Source organism: Myotis davidii, unplaced genomic scaffold, assembly GCF_000327345.1.
Source record: "Myotis davidii unplaced genomic scaffold, ASM32734v1 scaffold569, whole genome shotgun sequence".
Classification (NCBI taxonomy): Eukaryota; Metazoa; Chordata; class Mammalia; order Chiroptera; family Vespertilionidae; genus Myotis; species Myotis davidii.
The window spans coordinates 66,451-72,251 of NW_006299876.1; the positions used below are offsets into that span (position 1 = coordinate 66,451).

General features: G+C 36.7%; 1 protein-coding gene across 1 annotated transcript in view; it reads right to left on the reverse strand.

The window, feature by feature from the left end:
- The window catches only part of THOC2 (THO complex 2), a 118,041-nt gene that overhangs the window by 58,786 nt on the left and 53,454 nt on the right, over positions 1-5,801 (reverse strand). The gene's annotated exons all lie outside the window — the stretch shown is intronic.

The following is a 5,801-nucleotide window of genomic DNA, read 5'->3' on the forward strand; positions in this document are numbered from 1 at the left end:
AGATCCTGGCAAGGCTGCTGATCAACTGAACGCTGTCTCCGTGTCAGTCCTTCTTCGCCAACTCCGTCCACACCTTTGGGGACCCCTGGACCTGCTGGAGCAGGACCCCAGCAGATCTAAAGTGAGTATCTTACAGATAGAATACAGTTGGATCATGGTTTTTTATAACTTCTGCTGAACTTGTCTTTTTAATTACAGTTTATTCTATTTACATTTAAAGTAACTACTGACAAGGAAGGACTTCTGCCATTTTGCTAAGTTTTCTATATGTCTTATACCAGGTTTTATTTCTCATTTCCTCTATTACTGACTCCATTTGTGTTATTTTGGTAGTATACCATTTTGATTTCCTTCTTTCCTTTTCTGTTTATTTCTTATTTTCTTAGTAGTTACCTTGGGTATTATTACAATTAACATTTTAAACTTGTAATAACCTAATTTGAATTAATACCAACTTAGTTTCAATAGTACACAAAAACTGCACCTATACATTTCTATCCCTCTCTCTTTTATAGTTACACTTTGTGTGTTTATTCGATTTATAATTATAGTTTTATTCCTTTGTCTTTTTTTTAATAAATTTTATTGATTTTTTACAGAGAGGAAGGGAGAGGAATAGAGAGTTAGAAACATCAATGAGAGAGAAACATTGATCAGCTGCCTCCTGCACACCTCCGACTGGGGATGTGCCTGCAACCAAGGCACATGCCCTTGACCAGAATCAAACATGGGACCTTTCAGTTTGCAGGCCAATGTTCTATCCACCAAGCCAAACCGGTTAGGGCAATTCCTTTTGAGCCATAGAAAAAAAAAAAGCCATAGAAAAAAAGAAGAGCTACAAACCAAAAAACACAAGATTGGCTTTTATATTTACCTATAGCTACTTTAACTAGTGTACTTTATTTCTTTATATAGCTTCAAGTTATTGTCTAGTGGCCTTTCATTTCAGCCAGGACTACTTTTAGCATTTCTTGTAGGGCAGATCTACTAGTGATGAACTCCCCCAGCTTTTGTTTATCTTGGAATAACATAATCTCTCATTTTTTTGAAGGATAGTTTTGCTGGATATAGAATTCTTGGTTGACAGTTTTATTCTTTCAGCATATATGCCTTCATACTACCTTCTGAAGAGAAATCAGCTGCTATTCTTTTTAAGGATCTCTTGTACCCAGTGGGTCACATCTGTTTTGCTAGTTTCAAGATTGTCTTTGGCTTTCAACAATTTAACTATACTGTATCTTGGTGTAAATCTCTTTTGAGTTTTTCCTGCTTGGTGTTTGCAGAGCTTCTTAGTGTAGCTCATATCTTTCAGATGTTTTCAACCACTATTTTTTTCAAATATAGTTTCTATTGCTTTATCTCTCTCCTCTGCTTCTGGGAGTCATAATGCACATATTGGTACACTTAATGGTGTCATATAGGTCTCATGGGCTCTGTTTATTTTTCTTCATTCTTTTCTTTCTGCTCCTCAGAATGGGTAACCTCAGACTTATCAAGTTAGCTACTATTGCTTCAGCCTTCTCAAATCTCCTCTTGCACCTCTCTAGTGCAGTTTTAATTTCAGTTATTGTACTTTTTTATTTCATAATTTCTCTTATAATTATTTCTTTATTGATATTCTGTCTTATGAGACAGTGCTTTTCTGGTTTCCTTTAGTTCTCATGGTTTCCTATAGATCATAAGTATATTTAGGACTGTTGATTTAAATTATTATTCTACTAAGTCCACTGCCTGGGCTTCCTCATGGATAGTTTCTATTAATTTATTTTTTTCTTGTGAATGAGCCATGTTGAAAACTGGACATTTTGAATATTAAGAAGCAACTCTGAAAATCAGATTCTGCACCCACTCTGGGGTTTATGATGCTGCTTATTGTGGGTTATTGCTGTTTGCTTGTTTATTGAATTTTCTGAACTCATTTTGTAAAGTCTGTATTACTGTCATGTATGGCCACTGAAATCTCTGTTCTGTTAGCTTAGTGGTCAGTTTGTGTTTTAAGTTTTCTTAGAAGTCCAAAGCCCTCAAGAAAAAGAAAGAAAAAAAATAATCTCCCAATCTTTGTACATTGGTTCTGTGTGCATTAGGGCATTCCTCAATACTTAGTGAGGCCATTTATAACTTTGCCTTAGTCTTCACTTCCTGCTTGTGTAGAGCCTGAAGGCCAGACACAGAAAAAGCTTAGGGTCTTCTCAGCCCTTTTCTGAGTACACATACAGGTCTGGGCATACACATGGCCTTTTTTTCCCTACTACCTGGTATATTCATCTGCTTCTTAAAAGTCATTAAACCCCCCACATATCTCATTATTCAACTTATTTCTTCCCAAGTATTCAGTATCTCTCTTGAATATTCAACTTTTGTTTCTTGCTCCAGACTGCTAAAGCCAATAGTTGCTAAAGTCAAAATGCTTTGGGCAAAAGCTGCCCAAGTGGTAGGGATGCTCCCATTCAGGCAAAACAGAGACAGGCACTTGCCCAAGTACTTCAGTGAACAGCCAAATAGGTCAAACCTATGGTTCTTTGAAAACAATTCTTTATATCCTCTGGCTTTGGCAATCTTCACTAGGAGTGAGGGCTTCTATCTTCATGGCCACCATCTATCTGGGTGTAATGGATAGTAGGCAGGCAATTTAAAATGTCACAGTGTTCTCTTATCCCAAAGCAGCGGCTCTTTTTTCACTGAGGCTTTCCTTAAGATTTTTATTAAATTCCAGAATTCTGTAAAAGTTTACTGATAGTTTTTGACAGCTCCTTGGTTGCTTTTATGGATGGACAGAGCTCTGGAGTTCTCTCCTCTGCCATTTTCAGTGTTGCCATCTGTGGAGTCCCGGATCACTACCCTTTATTTAGCACTGCCCTTCCGATTCACTATCACTCTCTCCAACTCGATTCCTCTCTTAATTTTTAGAGATTTTCATATACATATAAATGATACTTCCACTTTGCTGGCCTCCTGGGTTTTTTTTAACTTCTCTTCCAAAAATCGTCTCCTCTACCCATCTCAGCTATTTACTCCATACATTAACTTTAATACTACCAATAGCTACTACCCCTCAAAAATGCCAATTTCACATATCCATCCTCAAGTGGGTACTTAATGATGCTGGCCAATCATATTCTATTCCATTATCCATTAACTCTTCCACTTACCTACACAACTATTTCGTACCTTCTCTCTTAACCTGTAATACCTCTTCTCTCATTCTCTCTCTCAGCTGATGACCTTGCTTTCTATTTCAGTGAGAAAACTGGAGTAATCAATAGGACTTTTAAAAACTCTCACCATCATATCTACCCACCTACCAACAACTATAATTACATATGCTGCCTTTCCACCTGCTATTATAGATGAATTCTCTATGGTCCTATTTAAAGTCAATCTATCCACTTACGTCATAAATTCTATTCTTTCTTTCGTACTCAAGAACACTATTCCAGTAACTCTTTCCTCTCTCCTTCATCACCAGTTTTCCTCCTTTCCACTCAATCATTCTGATCAGCATATGTTTCTCTCTCCCATCTTAAAAAAGAACTTATCTTGAACTCACCCCTCAATCCCATTAGTCTGTGTCTTTGTAGTAACTCCTTTAGAGTTATCTATTCTGTCTCTAATTCCACTCATAACACTATCCCAACTCTACCAAAATGGCTAGTTTTGACCTCCCTGCTGATAAATCAAATGATTAATTTTAGTCCTCATCTTAAATGACCTATCAGAGACATTTAGCAGAGTTGATCATTCCTTCTCCCATTTAGTTTCCAAAATTTCATACTGTCTGTTTTCCTCTTACATCATACGCTGCCCCCTCCTCCCAGGCCCTTTACCATTGAAGTGCCCAAAGGCTCAGACCCTCTCTTGCCGGAGTCCAATTCCAGCATGTGCAGCAGGGCTGCATCTGGGAATGGCTAAAGGCATTTCCCCAAACCTGAATAGGATACATTAAATTGATTGTGGCTGCCAGACAGTTAAAGGGCATCATAATCTACATGTTATTGCTTCCTACTGGCCAAACACCTGAACAGCCATAGGCTAATTCTCCCATTCTGACAAAGGACTCTGTACCAAACCCTGACCCTTTGAAGTGTATATCTCTGCCTTGCCTCAGGACAAACTGTGTTAATAAAAACCATGGGGTCCTGGGGACGATGAGAACCTAAGGCCTTAGACTTAAGATCTTAGAACTTAGCTCCTTTAGCTAAGCTCCTCTGACACCCAATGCCTTTCAAAATTATATTTTTGTCTCCAGACTCTTTATTAGTCTCTGGATTCCTATGTCATCTACGCACAGTCCCTTCTCCAGATTCCTGAACCCTTCTTGATGCTGGGACAAGAAGCCCAGCATTCTCTTGTCTCTCTATAACCAACGCCTGATGATTTCATCCAGTATAACAATTTTAAGTATCATCTATACACTTTTGACACCCACATTTCTATTCTAACCCAGTCCTTTCCATGGAATACCAGATTCATACATCCAGTTATTTACTCAACATCTCCACTTGGATATCTAACAGACATCTCAGACTTAACATGTCCAAAACTTAATTCCTACCAATAACATTCCAAATCTATTTTACCTGAAATCTGCCCTCAGTTGATAACAACATTGTTTTAGCTCCTTGATCCAAAAACATCCTTAACTCTACTCTCTCACATTCTGTACCTAATCCATCAGTAAATACTATTGGCTCTACCTTCAAAATATATTCAGAAACTCAACTTCTATTGCTACTATAACCATATTGATTCTTTAAAAACCTAAGTCAAAATACAAATGCACTTTCTCTTTTTGTCTCTTTCACACACACACCACCCATGCAACCATTAGAAGTGGCTACTAAAGAAATTCCTCACTTTTATAGCAAGTAATTAATAGGAAAAAAATTAAAGCATTTGTCCTGCCTTTCCAGTATAACTTTATTTCAGGACAACCAAACAATCCAACTTGACAAGGGATAACTCTTCTTTATAGAAGAATGATAGCTAATAAATTTAGAAGGCATGATAAAATTAGTAAATCAATAATTTGAAACTTTAAGGAATTAATTGACTCAGGAAAGGATCATCCATGTATTCTAAATCACTTAATGTAAGGTTGATAAAAAGGTGGGTTTTACATGGTACCCAAGTATCAACTTGCAGATAACCTGCTATTGATAAGGGAGGAAATGTCATTGCATAATGGAAGGATTAGACTGTCATTAACTTACTGGAACATTAAAAGTAAGACAGATATTGGATGTTATACAATATAAAACATAATGCACAACCCATGAAGTATTTTTGCCTGAACATAATCAAGTCAAGCCTTTAGACCTAACTCCGAGTGTATGAGAAAGACAGGGGACAAAAAAATTAAATCAACCATGAAAAAGCAATTAGATAAATTCAAAAGGTGGAGTCTTCTATGGGAATAGTTTCCTCAACAAGTTGATACCTTTAAAGAAAGGGGAGATACTATTCTAAATTAAAAGAATTTTAACAATTAAATACAATGTGTGGTCTTTAACTGGATCATCATTTGACCAGACCAGTTGTAAAATGCATGAGGGGGGGGGCAATTTGAGAAATGAATATGGTTTGGGTTTATTATATGATAGCAATCTAGTTAAGTATGAAATTGGTATCATGGATCATGGTTAAATAGAAAAATGCCCTTACTTTTAGAAAGTACAAACTAACACATTTAGGAGTAAGCACTCATGGTATCTGTAACATAAATTAATATTTTCAAAAAAGTATACCAACATGTTACTAAACTTACTTTTAGGTGAAGGAGTTATGGGCATCTATTATATTAT